We start from the raw sequence: 18,200 nt of genomic DNA, 5'->3' as shown, positions 1-18,200 counted from the left end.
TTTCGTAAAGAATATTCCACAATAGATCATACTCACAGTATCACTAAGGTGATTCAGAAATGTGCAGAATTTAATCAACCCCTATCTATAGCCTTCATTGATGACAAGAAAGCGTTTGAATCAGTGTAAACCTCAGCAGTCATACAGGCTGCGAAAACAGGGTGTAGAAGAGCCTTGTGTCAAAATACTGAAATACATATATATAAACTCCACAGCTACAATAGCCTTCCATGAACTCAGGAGTAAAATTCCAATAAGGAATGGCGTCAGGCAAGGATACACGATCTCGCCAATGCTATTCACCGTCTGCTTAGAGGAGGTTTCCCGAAGACTGAATTGGGAACAGTTGGGGAAAAGAGTTATAGAGAATACCTAAATAATAACAATAATTGATTTTAGGGGAAAGGAAATGGCGCAGTATCTGTCTCATATATCTTTAGACACCTGAACCGAGCCGTAAGGAAAGGGATAAAGGAGGGAGTGAAAGAAGAAAGCGCTGCCTTAGTGAAGGGCATAACTTCGACCACCTGGAGATCTTTAACGTGCACTGAAAGCGCACGTCACACGGGCGCCTTAGCGTTTTGCGTCCATAAAAACGCAGCCGCCGCGGTCGGGTTCGATCCCGGGAACTCCGGATCAGTAGCCGAGCGCCCTAACCACTGAGCCACCGCGGCGGGTGGCTCGGTGGATTCGCTGATGACATTGCCTTGCTGAGTGACTCAGGAGAACACTGTCAAAGTATGATCAATGGTTTAGACAGGCATAGCAGAACGGTGGGTCTAAAAATTAACATGGAGAAAAACAAAGTAATGTTCAACAGTTTAGCAAGGGAACAACAGTTCACAATTGGCAGCGAGGTGCTGGAAGTAGTAAAGGAATCCGTCTACTTGGGGCAGGTAGTGAGAGCTGATCCGGATCATGAGAGGGCAATAACTTCAAGGATAAGAATGGGGTGGAGCTCATATGGCAGGTTGTCTCAAAACATGAATAGCAGGTTACCAATATCCCTCAAGAGAAAAGTGTACAACAGTTGTATCTTAGCGGCACTCACCTACGGGGCAGAAACATGGAGGCTAACGAAAAGGGTTCAGCTTAAGATGAGTAGAACGCAGCGAGCCATGGAAAGAAAAATGATAGGTGTAACGTTAAGGGACCGGAGGCGTGCAGAGTGGGTGACAGAACAAACGCGTGGTAATGACATCTTGGTCGAAATCAAGAGGAAGAAATGGGCCTGGGCACTGGATGTAAGGCGAAGGCAAGATAACCGCTGGTCCTTGAGAGTAACGGAGTGGATTCCAAGAGAAGGCAAGCGTAGCAGGGTGCGGCAGAAGGTTAAGTGAGCGGATGAGATTAGGAAGTTTGCAAACGCAGGGTGGGCTGAGGGTTATTTAGAACACGGTTAATTGGAAAGACATGGGAGAGGCCTTTGCCATGCAATGGGTGTAGTCAGACTGATGATGATGATTACGATGATTGCGAAGCGCTATGCTTAGGTGCTCTTAAAAATGGTAAGAGCTATCAGTTACGCATCATGACATGTATCCGTACATGTTAGTACCGCACATAGACGAAAGCTTGGGCCGCCTAAGAGGACAGGCTAATTATTTCAACATTTCGTTGCCTGCTGTTGTCATATTAGACGAAAATGGCAACTGAACGTGAACTATATTACCATTGCTTACTAACAAGTCATGTATACGATTGCCAGGTCCGAAAAGAACACGACTTCTCTGCATATTTGAACGGAACGTCACAATATTAAAAAAAATGAGAAAGCTAGGGTACTTGAGCCCTCAATCCATTATTCCGCGGTTAATATCGCTCCTTACAAGGGGGCGGAAAGATCAGGCATCCAGGGAAAAACCTTTTTTTTTCTTGTTATGGCCAGATACCAGTAGGAGTCCATAAGCTGCGAAGGGCGGAAATGCAGAAAAAACAAAGTGTGCCTCCTGCTGCGATCATTCATTCATTAAGAGCATATACGCGCATTGATACGAGAGCAAAACTTTAGAATCCGACGATAACACTATTATTGCTTTGCAAACAAACCACTGTGACTAATCCACAGGTTTTCAACAAATTTTTTACGCGCTCAATCTTTCCATTCATTAGAAAATACAGTTACAGCAAACACTTTTCAAGTTTCTCGATACCTCAATAAGAGGAATCGGCAGGAATAGACAGAGGCACTTTTTAATGCTACGTAGCAGTGACGTGTGGGGAAAATTATCCGCCCAGATGACATAATTTCGTCGTGGCTGTTAACTCCATTTTTAAGACGAGTTTTCAACATGGTGAACTTAGAAGCATTTGTTATTTAGTAACTGAGCAAACCTCGGACACGTGGTTTTTTCGCGACGTTGTCCACCAAATAATATCCAAAAAGCGAATGACAGCGAAGAATTTTCCTCAATGAATCACAGCGCAGAATTGAGCACTGTATCAAGCTAAGTAAGGTGGTCTCTTGGGTCCTCATTGCATGGAGGGTTTGTACTTTCTCAGTAACGGGAAAATTATTTTTAACGAGCTGCTGTATTAATAATGTGTTCAAAATCAAAGGGATGGAATGCGAATTCTCCCTCTTAAACAGACTACAAATGGCGTCTTGCCCCCTTTTTTATAAATTATTGCTTTCATTCTGATAATACGTGCTTACGACGGCCGGTAAAGATGACGGTGCAAACATATATTTAGTGTACGTGCCATCGAGAAACGATGGTGACGGTGGTGATCATTCTGGATTCAAGGCTGGTGAGGTCGCAAAAGAAACAATATTTTCACCCACAAACTGTCAGCCGCGGAGGACATGACGAATCACAGAAATCACCCTAATTTGGTGGCTAATAAATACATTCAGCAATTTTAATTACCATAGTCTGTTTATTAGTGCCAAAGGTGAGTTCGCTACCGTGGAGAAGGCGGTGTCTTAATTTTTCAATCCATGGCAAAGTAATCTTTTAAAGGCGTCACACCGAAGCAGTTGCGATGCTTTATCAGCACGAAAAAAAAAGGGACACCGCAGCGAAACGCTCAGGATACAGGATAATTTAGACAGCCTGGATTTCAACGTGCATTGACATAGCGCAGTAGACGGGCCTTTAACATTTCGCCTAAATAGAAATACTACCGCTCTGGCAGGTATCGAACTCGCTTGGATTATGGTTTTTGGGAATTTAACGTCCCAAAGATACTCAGGTTAACAGAGACGCCGTCTTAAGAGCTCAGGAAATTTCAATGACCTGGGGTTCTTTAACGTACACTGAAATTGGGCAGTACACGGGGCTCTAGAATTTCGCCTCCATCAAAATACGACCGCCGCGCCTAGAACCGAACCCCCGTTTTCTGGTAAGCAGCCGTGCGCCATAACCACTGAGCATCTGTGGCGGCCGGTATCGAAATCGTGTATTTCGGGTCAGCCCCCGAGCACTGAGCCAGTGCAGCGGCTGAACTGAACGAATGAGGCGCACAGAAAACTAAGTTGGAAACGAACATTCCGCTGGCGGCGGGTGCAGTGACTACGGCGACCAATCCGAGCAGCCTCCTCCATTAGCGGCGTTTACATCATGGGGTTGAGTTGAGGAGTTGAAAACCGGTTACTGGGTTCATGTAAACGCGGCATAGTCGGGTCTGGGAGTCGAGGAAGCGAGTGCAGTCAACTCCGCTGCAGGGGGTGGATTGACTAGCGCGGTCCCAACGGCAGATAGCATGTAAACCAGATCAAGAAGAGTCGAGGAATCGAGGGTAACTGTGGGAAGGCAAATTTCCAGTAACGTGATAGCAGTCGGCGAGTAAAATGGCAGTGTTTAGCCAGCGCATTATCTGGACCGATGAGGAAATCTCGGTTCTCCTGTCTTTCATTTCCGACAGGAATGTGAATGACGCACTCGAGAGTAAGCACCGATAAACAGTGTGTTCTTCAGAGCCTCGAAAAGGAAATGGCAGCCATGGGCTATAAATGAACATAACAGCTCTAGAATCGCTGGAAAAACCTGAAGAGGTCCTCTGATGTGAGTACAACTTTGCTTGTCATGCGCGTCTTCGGCATGAAATTGTGTGCCATAGTTCTTGACGTTTAGTTTGGCTTTGTCTTTCTTTTGTTTTGAAGTGCTTAATGCAAGAGAAAAGCGGGGTGGCGCCATCCGCTTAGGAATGGTTTGGATAAAAGTCCCACATTCTGCGGGAGATGCCTATGCTGCATGGAGACGAATTTGGACTGCAGTCCGCAGCAGGCACTTCAAGTTCTGCTGAGCACAGTTTTCAACGCAACATAAACGCACCAGTTCCTGTTATGAAATTATCTAGGTTAGCATTGCCGCACGAATTTCTTCCAATCAGAAATGTCTCGCACGCAACTGGCGCCGTCGTAATTCTGTTTTGCGTGATTGCTTCCTTAATCCTGTGTGTCAAGAATTTTTATAGTTGTAAGAACTCGAATTTTCGCGAGAAAGCGAAGCTGAGGGTGAGGAGCATGCCTAGTTTTTCCCAGACTACGCTGATGTTTACTCTGCAGCAGATCATTCACATCTGTGGCTTTCCGGCTGCTCACCCGTGCACCGAGCTGCAGTACGTCTCTATTTCTGGAGGCTCGCTGCACAATCGCAGGCAGGGTAAATTCGAGTGATAGCGTGCTTAACTTAAGAGCAGATCGAGGTGACGAGACTGTTCACTTAGTGCGAAGCGAAGGCACCGAGCAAATGCGTATCTCTGCTGTCGTCCGTCGCGTCGCCTGCCGTATCGCTTGCATGCAACCTGGGACCAGCCACTGAGGTGCTCGCCGGGCGTAACCGGGACTGAAGACTCCAATGTGTCGTAGTGGGAGAGCATAAATGCAAGAATAAGAATGGGGAAGTTCTTTTTGCAGCTCCTTGAAAGTCGCGAATGTAGCTTGTAATTTGCGTACGCTTTGTGAGGAAGAGTGCGTACTAAGCAGCCTGACGGGCGCACGTTGTATGCGAATTTAGCCGTGCGCCTATAGCGACGTCCGTCGTACTATTAATAAAAATCGACTGCCTATGTCGGTCGTATTTTTAGATAATTCGACTCTTTAAAGCCAGCTTGCCATGCGCATTTCGCATGCCTTTGATTGAGACAGTTGTGTGGGTTGTGGTTTAAAACGGTCAAAATGTAAATAGTTGCCATTCGTGGCATAGTAAATCCGAATAATAATGAAAATCTTATATACCATGGTGACCAGCTCGCACACACTATCTGAACTGCGTAGGGTCGCTATCTGCAGTCGCTGGGAGCAGTGGTTTGCCGTTCCCGTATTCCCAAACACCAACTTCGCCTATCGCGGATAAATAGAAAACAAACAACTCTGGCACATTTCCTGCTATCTTTGCTACACGAGCTTGCAAAATATTGTAATGAAAGTGTGCACTGCCACGCCTCCCCTCTTACCCCATTTTTGTGATCACAGGTAGAGGTACTCAGGCACGCTGCGAATGAGACATTTTTGGGTAGAAAACACTCGCTCAGAATCTGACTTACGGTCGACTTCGTGTGCCTACAGTTCACGGCAGAAACCACAACATCAGCATATCTAAGGTCACGCACATCGTTGAATATTAGCCTATTCGCCTGTAGATTAGACTACTGGCTATAAATGTCAAAGCCTCTGTATGTTTCTAGTCAGCCAAAACAAGTTATCTGCTATTATGCATGCATTGCGTACTTCGTGACTGCTTGGCTTGTTCCTGAAGAGCACCTTATTTTTCCAGATGCCAGCAATGACAATGATTAAGGCTCATCCGCAAACCTGACCCTGACCAAATGTAAGACTATTTGAGCCGTCAGCACAGTTCCATAGTACAAAATGTTTGATAGCTAGCATGTATGTTTTCCTAGGTTCACTCCAAACCTGCATTGAGAAGCTTGTGACCTTCTTTGTTTTTCAGAGGAGCAGTTGTCACCACCTTCAAAACAGAAGCGCCCAAGCACAATGGCGAATTTAATGAAAGAGATGCAGAACGCAGACCTCAAATGTGGAGAACAGCAGACTGAGCGCTTACTTGCAAACCATGAAGAGTTGCCCACAAAAGAGCACGAAAACATGAATAAATTGATGACATCAATGGCCAATTTTTCTTCCAGGGTACGCAAGCATTCTCGGCCCATTTTTCCAGTGAGCAATCGATGCAGATTAGCACCCTACAGGCAGCAGTGCCCATGCAAGCGATTACGCCACTGCAAACACAAGCGCGACATCAACCACATATACCATTCAATCTTCAGCTAGCCCCGCAGTCAGGAATCTGACAGACTCCTATATTTTCACTGAACGTGCCCACTGATGGGGCTACATTCTTCACAGCTTATCAAGCCAGCCCTAAAAATACACTCTTCCATCTCGTTCAATCAGAATGCAGAAAATAAACAAAAGTTTGACACGTTTCTTTGTTGTGATCACTGCAGCCATATTACCTAATTAGCAGCACATACAGCAGATTTCACATCTCCGCAAATTTTGCAATGGAAACCGAAGGACAAAATACAGAACGTTTGAACTATTCACTGGCAAGATATTCGCCGCTCATAGCCACACAAGAATTGCATTACAGCTCAACATTGTACCAACTGACGAATGTAGCAAGCGGTGAAAATACAGCAACACTTTTGCACTTCTGCCTGAATCATTTTCTGCATGGCAGACCAGTATCCTTACTAAACATATATCACACTCAACAAGCCTACTTTTCAGAAACAAAGCTTGAAAAATACCTCTTCAGATCAGTCACAATATGTGGGGAACAAGTGATCATATCTCACATGAGTAAAACCAATACAGAAAGTTGTCACAATTAGAAAAATTTCCACAAGCCCTAGTACTCCGTCTGTGTTAGTATTGGTATCACACACTCAATGATGCAGCATCATCACTGTGTTCCACATAAACACCCCCAGGACAGTGGTGGAATAAAAGCTACATAAATGCAGGGTTTATTTACACCTTTGTTGGCGCCAGAAAAGGGTTGCATGAGCCTATGTAAAGCTTGAAGTCAAGTGTAATGTAGACACCGTGAGACGAAGTATAAAATTGTGAGGTGAACAATTGTGCTAACTTTCCTGAAATTTTCACTCAACATGAACATCTTGTTTCAAACGAGTATGATGCTCATTAAAAAAATATCAAGTGGAAAACGTATATAGTTCACAAACAATGAACGCTTAGTGTTGCCAACAAGTTGGCTTGATATGGCTTTATATTGATACTAAATATTAAATATGCTACACAATGTGAAGCCATGCTGGCACTGTGCAGAATATGGAGCTGCTAGGCAGTACAAAATGCAGCGATCATAGCTTAGTGAGGTATCGAATTTGTCAACATTTTAAAATGGAAAGTGTATAACAGGTGAGGAAGAAGCACATAAACTAGTTAGTAGTAAGAGCAGAAGTAGAGGTTTCATCACCTTGCTGAAGAAAAGAAATTCAACCTTATCAAAGCATTTCAACGTTAGTGTACATGCAATGAAAAAGCAGTGAATGGCGATCCTGCCAGTGCAAGCACACAGTGCTGAAAACAAGTCGGAAAGTGGAAACAGTGTGCTGGAAAGTCGGAAACAGTGTGCTGGAAAGTTTTCCCAGGAGAAAAAGAAACCGATTATGAAACACCGTATCGTTGGCCTCAAAGCTCATAAAAAGAAGTAGAACTGCGAAATCCAATTGATAGGTGTAAGGCAGACTACGTATGGAGGTAAAATAAGGAAAGTGCCAAGGGAAATATTGATAGGAACTCTACGGCATCCAAATCCACAGTAGAAAGAGTGATAAATTACAGTTTGGAAGAATGGGAGATGAGGAATTATGACAATATCTTGGGTGGTTGTCAGTGCAGCTGACATTATCACATATTCTGCACTAAGTCATACGCGAAAAGTGTTTGAACGCATCGGAAGCTCCCTAGCTAGGTACTCCTTAAGCACGCCTCTGATGACTGGTGGTCCACTGTTATGTGGCAGACTTGTCGGTTGTGGAAATATTGTTCGTTCACATTCTTACGCAGCACCGGCTCATAATTCGCTTAATACTTTCGAAGACAGTTCACAAAAGTTGTGCAACATGTAGGCAGTAACAACAACAGTTGGCATGAACTTGTAGTTAATATCCGCTCGTTTCGAAAGCACACGCCAGGGACCTTTCAGCCTGCCGAAAGCCTGCTCGACAACATTCCGCTTAGTGCTGTGATAGACATTGAACGATTCTTGCTCCGTGGAAAGGCTGCCTGTGTAGCTTTTTTGAATCCATAGTCGCTGAGGGTATGCGGGACCTGCTAACAGCATGAAAGGTAGCGCCTCTCCTTCAAGCATGCGGGTACCTTGGGCCAGCAAGTCATCACTGTTCCAGCATAATTCCGACATCTTCAGAGCTGTGGCATCATGACCACTGCCGGGTGAAAGACATGACACATCTAGAAGCCTGCATGAAACAGAACAGCACATAATGAAAGCTATGTCTATACAGCTCTTGTGCTTATATTGCAACATACACTGATTAGTGAAGGCCTTGAAAGGAATTGCTCCACCAGAAACGCACAAAATGTTTCTTTACCGAGTACTCTGGTATGCAGATAGTGCAGTTTAAAAAACAAAGAAACTGATCCACAGGACTCCATATATGTGCTTTATTGCTCTGTATTGCACTGTAATACTTTAAGATGGAATCAATCAAGCCAATTCAGAACTGCACCGTTCCTCAGATACATCACTGAACTCCAATAAAATTATTAAGTATCGTCATTTCCAGCCATCGCAGCATAATTTAGAACCAGCATGGTAACAAAACAATACCTGCATAAATGAAACCATTATATGTTTGGTCATAAAGTGAATAAAGCCAAAAATAAAATAAGTGAGACCCGTCTGTTGCTCAATAAATTCTTGCCAAATGTGGTATTAACTAACACATACTTTGCAACAAATGATGTAATAACGAGGCAATTTATATAGTGAAAAGTGAAGTGTAGTTTCCTTAATCTTTTCTTTGAAAAAGTGCTGTACAAAAACACAAATGTAATAACACGTATTGTTATATGTATAGAAGCATAGTGAGCTTTAATAGCTGTGAAGGAAACTTACCATCTTTGAACATCCACGACTGCCTGCACATTGTATGACGTCCAAACCTTCCGCTTGAGGAAGTCTTTATATCCTCTCTTGGGCGCTGTGATGGGAAGATGCGTTAAATCTGTGGCAGGTTGCACTTTGCTTCAAAGCGTTCTGCAATCTTAGCAGCCTGCTGTGAGGGGGGCATTTTTTTTGGCCATATGTTCCATCACAGTCTTGCAGAATAAGTGGACACACTTCCTTTCAGTGCTGTTATGCAGTCGAAACTAGTTTAGAACCACACGCTAGTCGCAGCAACTGGTCAATTTGTAAAGTGCGATAGCAAGACGTTTGTTCCCTGGCACACATGTCCTGACCTAATTATCAGCAGGTGACAGGAAGGGCATGACAGAAATCACAAGGTCACAGAAGCTTGACCGTGAATAACTGAAGTTCACACACCAATGTGAATCGTCAAAGCTGCTGCAGACAACGTTGTCCCACCAGTCGCTGGAGCACCACTTCATCCAACAGGCTCTCAATTTTTGTGGCTGCGCCAAGCAGTCTAGTCCTGGAACATTGATACATAATATACATTAAACACACACGAAATGAGACCAGATATGTCCGGTGGATGCGAAAGTCATCTCTCTCTCTTCGAGTGAATCGCGAACGCTTAAGCTCCGCCTTAACATTCTCGGACGATGTTTTCGCGATTAGAGCCTCAACATGGATAGGTTCAGAGCAGACCACCGGTCGTGTAATATTAGCGCTCGTGGAGTATGTTTCTATTCGGAAATGTAAGTGTAAATGCGCTAACTTATCGTGCATGAGTGCGATTTCATGGAGGGACCAGCCGGCGCTCTGGACTGACCGGCTGTGGGTCGTAATGCTGCGTATAGACCTCCTTCACCCCGCGACGTCACTAATATGTAGTGGCGCTGATGTCAGCAGCGACTTTCGCATGGTAGGCAAAGCAGGTTCCGCCTGCCCGTGCTTGCCGCAGCTGCCGCAGCTATACCGGCGGCTGCATCATGCCTGCGCACTGCAGAAGCAGCATGTATTGACCAGCTGCTTCACTGTTGGATCCGCGTAGTAGCATAAAATAAAATTTAAATTAGCCTTGATAGGTTTCTCGCACATAAATACCGCATGTGGAAACTGGCTAACAGGCAATATGGGCCACGGTAGTAAAGCTGCGAAGTCTGGGTGTCGATCGGGACTGCCACTCAATGCACTTAATAGCATGCAAGTTACTGCGTTCATTCACCTGAAAATCAGCATAGTAGGCTGATAATTGCGCAAGGAAAGAAGCACACATGTAGCTCCACACGTATTTATCACCTTGAGTCGGTGTGAACGAGGCGCCAGCAGATTTACTCGCCCTCCAAGGCATACGTTCTTTTTTTAATAGCACAGAATGTTCCAATTGCACGTTTTATGGCATTTAATATTTACTTGAAAGTGTTTCTTAATATGACCGATGGAATTATTTGATTCAAGTAAGAAGAAGTCTGGGAAGTTGCGTCAATCTTGCGAGGTCGCATTGGCATGCTTAGAGTAGCGTACCTTAAGCGTGCTAACGCCACATGCTTCTTCACTGCATCATGCATGTGTCACGTTTCATGACGTAGCATTTTTTATTATTTATTTATTTATTTCAAAATACTGCAGGCAGCAGTGCTGCCCAGGCAGGAGACGGTTACAAAAGGTAAGCTTGCAAAGAACGCTCAAAGGTATTAGTGTTAGTAAATTCAACAACAGAAGCAGGCAGGCAATTCCATTGTTCGATTGTGCATGGGAAAAAAGATTTGTGGAGCTGCTTATTCCTGGCATTGTATGACCTTATCACTTTTGTGTGGTTCAGCCTTGATGATCTTTGTGGTGCACAGAGTAAATACGAATCAACTGGCAATCCTGTTTTGTTATGACATATTAAGTGCAAAAATTTTAACCTGGCAATCTGTCTGCGCATCTGGAGCGGCTCCAACTTATGCCGCCTCAGCATATTAGTAACGGAAGAACGTTTCCGGTAATCGGATGAGATGAACCTGGCTTCTTGACGTTAGATGCGCTCCACCTGCTCGACGTTTTTTACATGATACGGATCTCTCACAATAGAGGCGTACTAAAGGGCTGGTCGAATAATTGTGGGATATGCTACAAATTTTACGCTCGATGGGGACCCTTTTAATTCCTTGCGTAGGCAGCATAATTTCCTGAATGATTTCGAGCATATATCATTGAGATGCATATCCCATTTATGATTGGTAGTAATTGTCAGGCCTAGATATTTAATGGATGTGACTGCATTTATGCATTGACCTCCAATTTTGTAAGCGTATTGTAGGGGATATTTCTTGGTTGTAATTGTCATTGACGCAGTTTTGAAAAAATTGATTTTCATCGCTCTTTGTTCACACCAGTCCGCGAGTTTACATAAATTGGTATTTAGTAGTTGCTGACAGAAAGAATTCTTGATGACGGAATAAATGACACAATCATCGGCAAACAATTTTATAGTGATAGCTTCATCAAAATTCTGAGCAATATCATTAATATTTAAGAGGAACAAAAGCGGCCCCAGCACCGATCCCTGCGGTATACCGGACAGAATATGCAGGCACTCAGACCTCATTCCACCACATTCAACAAACTGTCTGCAGTTCTGTAGGTACGCTTGCAACCAACTGATAAGAACGTCTGGCATCCCGATTTCTTTTAGCCTGTCAATAAGCAAGTTGTGCAGCACACAATCAAATGCCTTAGATAAATCCAGGAAAATGGCATCTATTTGTTCGCGATTATCAATGGCCAGAGATAAGTCAAGAATTACGGGTAATAGCTGCGTTGAAGTGGACGCGTTTTTGCGGAACCCATGCTGAAATTCTACAAAGAAGTTGACCGATTCATGATAGTTGGATATATGATGAGCTATTATGAGCTAAAGTAACTTGCAACACGTATATATAAGTGAAATAGGCCAGTAGTTTCTAGAATTTAACTTTCCACCGGACTTGTAGACTGGCACTACTCTTGCGACTAACCAGTCACCACGCAGGCAACTTTGATCAAGTGAGGCATTAAAAATCACCTAAAGGTGGTAGGAAATGATCTCAGAGTACCGATGGAGAAAAGCATTAGGAATGCCATCGGTGCCATTTTACTTTTTTGTTTTTATATTTAATAAATGTGCATGTATGCCCTCGCGGCTTAGAACTAAATTCGGCATCTTAAGTCAGGGAAGAATTGCATTAACACTGGGACGATATGATGAGGTAGAAATATGAGTGAATGCCCTTTGAAACGTAATATTGAATTCATTAGCAATGTCTTTAAAACCTGAATTAACATGCATTAGCATTAATACGTAGCTGATCGACACTCTGCTTACTACCGGACAGAAAGCGCCAAACTTTGCCAGAAGAATCTTTCATAAAAGAAGCAAGGGTATTCTTATAGAAGTTCTTGCGCGCATTTCGCAGATCTTCTTTGAGAGTATGCAGGTTAGCCTCACAACCCTTTGATTTTCGTTTTCGTGCTAAGCGCCGTTTCAGGTGGATGACATCATGGCTGATCCAAGGATTGTGATGCCTCGTTTTCTTACGCCGGACAGGAATATATCTGTGAATGCATTCCATGACTATAGTCTTGAACCTGTTCTAAAGAAGGGAGACGTCACCTCCGTGTTCAAACTTGGGAAAATTAATGTGCAAGGTATCAAGAGCCGATTCGTCCTCTCCAGCTGAAATATCACGAAACGTTTTCAGAGAAGGCAGTACTTTGCTCCCATGTGCGTTTAAATTTATATGGACTGACTTATGATCAGCGATGCCTTCCGTGATGGACACATTACAATCTTCTGCAAAATTTTTAAGAAATATGAGACCAAGGGTCGTTGCAGTTGTTTCCGTCACACGTGTGGGAGCAGTAACCAGCTGTGTTAGGTCATGAGAAAAAACTGCATCAAGGAGAAGACGTGCACTCTCGGCATCATGAGATTCTGTTACTTTAAAGAGTTCAAGTTTATACCGGACAAGTTTAAATCACCGGCTAGCACAAATTTTTTATTAGGTCTTATTAAGCCTTCAAGATGATTAGTCAGTTTTGCGATGAAGGACACTGGGCTTCGGGGGGATCTATAAACGATGCCGATCGCGAAGCATGTTTGGAAAGAAGCAGCCGCAGGCGTGCTACCAACAGACACGTGGCGAGATTGAGAGAGGGCGCGGCAATGAAAAGTGTTTTCGTTATTTATGCATGCGATATGTAACTAAACTTGGTGCAAATATGAAACTGCTATGCTAGTTTCAGTAACGACTTTTATTTTTAGGTATACCTGGTGCCGTTCTGGTTAATTATAATTAATGTCCTCGTCAAGTCACCATAGCGTCTTAAATAATTGAATAGAAAGTGCGCGAATTTTTTATGCCAACAAGTAAACAAAGCCCTATTCTGTATGATGACGCGATTAGTCCTTTCTTTAGATGATCAGTACTTATGTATGCATATTTCCATGAAAATGTTTGTTACAAAAATAATCAACATAGTACTGCATGTGTAGGGAAAAAAATCGAGAGATTTATTACGCTCCTCAACATCTCAGGAAAAGTTAGCGACAAATGGAATCATTTTATTTTCGTGCGTTACTGAATTACGAAGGTGTGAGTGATGCCAGTCGCAGAAAATGTGATAGGTCAAAAAACAAACCTTAAAGTTTATTCCCTCGTTTGTGACCTCTTCGCTGTCGCTTTGGCCATAGAAATGCGGCACTGAAATCAAAGAAATTATCTCACAATTTCGACGACCACATATCTAAAAAGCGTAAATTGTAAATTTGTACTGAATATTTTGCTATAATTTTTCGTCACGAAACAAGACTCCAGGGCTAAGAAAGAAAATAATTTCAGAAATCAAAGATTTTTACTAAATCGACCAGTTTCAACAAGTGGAGAAGTCGGCCTGGCTAGTGCATGATCATGCGGCTAAAAGCAGCGATTAAGCGAGACAGAAGAGATCGGGGACACGACGCTGTCCCCACTTTTCGCACAGCTTAACACGTATGTAAAGAAACGGTGAGCGTACGTTTGCTCCGCCGAAACAACGCCAGCACTTCCCCTCCCTACTGTCCCGAAGTAAAATCATTCCGGATAGTGCAGAGTGTCAAAACTTATTTTATGCAATGCGTGGCGTATAAATCAACGATAGAAACGCTTTGTGCTTGTTTACTACTAACCATATATAAAATACACAGTGGCAAACTATTTCTCTGAATACGCCGCACGTGGCCAATGCGAGCTCTTTTACTTCGAGAAATTGCTATGTTAGAAGCATCACCAACCTGTGATTCGCAGAAACTGGAAACGCACCTACTTGAAAACCCGCGCTCAACTCCTCTCCGCGACGCCACTCCCTGGCCTTCTGCCTACTGCGAGCCCGCTAGCGACTGCGGCGCCACCTCGTTTGTTTGCAAACATGCAGGAGGTCTATACGCCTGCTGCGAGCTTGGTGACGCGAAAGCGCGAACGCAAGTCATGCGTTGTGCAATGTTATCCCGCCGTCAGTGCAGCCATGAAATGCACCTGGCGGATACAGAGGAACATGGCCCGCGTCGCATTAATCTCACACTCAACCAAAACAGGCGCAGTGAAAAGAACGGAGCGCGAGCAAATAGGAAGGAAAACCGGAACCGGATGGCGTCTGGTAGTTGATGTTCTCGACGAGAGGCGCCGCCGCTGTTGCCGCTCGCGGGTCAGGAGCGGGTTAACATAAACCCGGTCAGGATCGAGTCTACAAGCTCGATCCCCTGACTCAACCCGCGCTGTCGGGTTCATGTAAACAAGCGTATTGTAGCAGGGCATGTACTTTCATTTCTCTGTCAATCTCAAATGTAACGGCCATTCAGGTGTCGATTACAATTCCTATTTTTGCAATTACGCGAAGAAGTAAGCACAACTACTCGTTGTGGCGTAATATAACGCGCATTTAGAAGCGCCGCATCCACTGGACACGGCGCCAGGTGATGTTGCATTTGCCCTGATCAAGTTGCGCGCCTCATTCCGTGAGATATGACTCAGTGCAGAAAAAAATCAGTGTGTTTGCTAGTGCTTCAGGGCTTTACAGAATGACGTGTTTAGTTTCAAATTCCGATACTCCACAGTCTTCCCTGCAGCTTCAAACTCACCGTTCACGCTAAGCGCTAAACTCTGCTAATTGGAATTTTAATTAGTGCAGTTTACATGATTAACTACCTATTGTAACGTGGTGGTGACGTTGAAGAACACAGTAGCAATACTGTGAAAGACAAAACTAACTTTTATTGGGGCGAACCTGTGCCCACAAAAAGAGGCTACACTTACAGCACAACGGTAGCGGCGAACACGGTCGGCGATCGTCGAAAATCTGATCCGCGGGTCAAGCGCGTCGGCTGTTATATAGCAGTCGTCGAATGTTCTAGACTAATCGTTGGGACCCGCGTGCCTTCCACAAAGTTCTACACCATTCACGTCAGGCGATGAAATCAGATAACATAAGGTTCGGCTACAACAGACAGCGAATAGAAGCATCGATGACTTGCCAGAAACTTCGGATAGATGCAGGCGCGTCCCGCGCTGTGCGATAACACTGGTTAGGCGGCGAAATGTGGTCGCCCCATAAAGATAAAGTAAATGTGTCACTATATAGCCTTGCTATTTTTATTACTGACATCCGTCGTGCCTTAGAGTTTGCTCCTGAAAAGGCACTCCTTTCTGTTTTGATCTTCATATTCTAGAAATTTTCGAGTGTTCTCTGAAACATTCAGTACATATTTTGAGCGCTGCCGTAGTAGTACAAAACTAGAAGTATAGCGGTAGATTTTGAACCGGAAACATTTATGGCAAGACAAATACTGCATACATATAGCAATATATTGTTAGATAAAACCATTGCGACTTGAATAGACTGAGGTATATATTGTATTCGAAACATAATTTGTATTCATGAATGCACTACAAATATGCAGGAAATAGGTTCCTGAACATTTAGGCTTTGTATTCGAAATATATTCCTCAAATTTTCCAAAAATGGGTCACTTAAGGAATGCTTCGAGCACGTTTCAAATACGTGAAGAAATATGTATGTGGTTTTAGCATCTTGCAAATGTACTAAAAGTGCACTTTCGTAAATATGAAATTCATTCGCCTACCCGCCGCGGTGGCTCACTAGTTACGGCGCTCGACTGTTGACCCGAAAGACGCGGGTTCGATCCCGGCCGCGGCGGCAGAATTTCTATGAAGGCGAAATTCTAGAGGCCCGTGTACGGTGCGATGTCAGTGCACGTTAAAGAACCCCAGGTGGTCGAAATTTCCGGAACCCTTCACTACAGCATCCCTCATAGCCTGAGTCGCTTTCAGACGTTAAACCCACATAAACCAAGCCAAACCGAAATTGGTTCGTCTGAAGTACACTTGAATTTTAAGAAACAGGCAAGCCTTTTAAACATATTTCAAGCACACTGTTAGCTCCCTTAGAACAATCTAGAGCTTAAAATCGTGTTTTGGGATATGGCATTTGCATGTGGGCAATGTATTTAAAGTGTACCAATGTAAATACAACATTAATTCGTCCAAAGTAGAGTGAAATTCTGACGAATCAGCTGTCCACGTAAACATATTTTCAGCACACTTCGAGCTGCCGCTAAACTGTCTAGTGTTCTAAATCACATTTCGGGAAACTGCACTTGCGTGGTGGCAAAGCATTTAGAACGTACTTTCGTAAACAGTAATTTAATTTGTCTAAAGTGTACTCCAATTCTAACGAACGAGCTGTCCGCTTAAACATGTTTTCAGCACACTTCAATCTACCGTTGAAAAATCTTGTGCTCCAAATCCCGTTAAGACAAATCGCATTTACATGTTGGAAATGTACAAACTTTGTCCATAAAGTTTCGAGGCTGATTTATTTTCTTCTCTAGAAATGATTCCACAAAACAAATGTTGGTGCGTATGTGTAGCACCAACTTTTCCAGCTAACCTGGGCTATTTATATGAATTCCTGTGGCAGCCGCTAGAAGCACTACATGTAGAAAAATACTTTGTCGCTAGTCGTGTGCGCATTCTACTGTGAGTGAATGTGCAGAGATAGGCGCCCACCTCGAACAGCGTGTAAACATAAAATTCTGTGTGAAGATTGGCAAGACAGCCTCACAGACGTATGAGCTCCTTCGTGACGCTTACGGCAAAGAGACATTATAGCGGGCGGGAGTTTTCGAGTGCCACAAGAGGTTCGTTTTGGGGAGAACGTAGGTAGAAGGCGACACAAGGCCGGGGTGCCCTTCAACCTCACAGAATGAAAACAACGTGGCTCGGATCAGGGAAATCGTACAGCAAGACCACACCATTACAGTCCGCATGCTATGAGATGCTCTCGACATTAGAAGGAACACATGCCACCAAATTTAGCGCGAGGACTTAGGGAAACGAAAGCTGAATGCCAGACGTGTGCCGCAAATACTTACACAGGACCATAAGGACACCCGTGCATCAGTGAGCGCTGATTTTCTCTCCGAAGCAAAGAAGGATGCTGCATTCGCCGACAACATCATTGCTGAAGACGAAACATGGTGCTTTCAATATGATCCTCAAAGAAAGAGGCAGAGCGCCGAACGGCGGTCCACACGCTCTCTGGCGTCGAGAAAGGTGCGGCGGCAGAAGACCAAAACAAAGACGATGCTGATAGTTTTTTTCGATGCCATAGGTGTGATAAACCACGAGTTCATCCCACAACGGCTCCAACACAGGCGTGATGCACGACGACGCCGTCGCCCTGAGTTATGGCATCTGGACAATGGAGCCTTCTCCACGATAACGCAAGGCCGCTCACTGCTCTCAGTGTGACAAAATTTCTCGCAAAGCACAGCATTACTGTGCTTCCTCATCCGCGACACTCGCCTGACCTCTCCTCATGCTATTTGTTCCTGTTTCCTCGTGTGATGAGAGCCCCAAAAGGTGCCTGGATGGGGAGCGTGAAGACCATTCAAGACGCCACGACAAAGGATCTCAGCGCCTCGCCAAAAGAAGCGTTTTCCAACTGTTTTCATGACTTCAGAAGCATCGGAAACTGTGTATAAAGTGCAAGCGACACTATTCAGAAGGGATGCTGCACAAATGATTTCAA

At 44.2% G+C, this 18,200-nt stretch overlaps 1 long non-coding RNA gene across 1 annotated transcript; it reads left to right on the top strand.

The window, feature by feature from the left end:
- Nucleotides 1-5,433: 5,433 nt before the first annotated feature.
- LOC144123238 (uncharacterized) lies at nucleotides 5,434-6,074 on the top strand. The gene is made up of 3 exons (XR_013313052.1): nucleotides 5,434-5,547; nucleotides 5,721-5,774; nucleotides 5,898-6,074. It is a non-coding gene; the product is annotated as an uncharacterized LOC144123238 (long non-coding RNA).
- The last annotated feature ends 12,126 nt before the right edge of the window (nucleotides 6,075-18,200 follow it).

This window comes from Amblyomma americanum, chromosome 3 (assembly GCF_052857255.1).
Source record: "Amblyomma americanum isolate KBUSLIRL-KWMA chromosome 3, ASM5285725v1, whole genome shotgun sequence".
In the NCBI taxonomy this organism is placed as follows: Eukaryota; Metazoa; Arthropoda; class Arachnida; order Ixodida; family Ixodidae; genus Amblyomma; species Amblyomma americanum.
The sequence above is the reverse complement of the archived record's forward strand: the minus strand, read 5'-3'. Positions and strand labels throughout refer to the sequence as shown.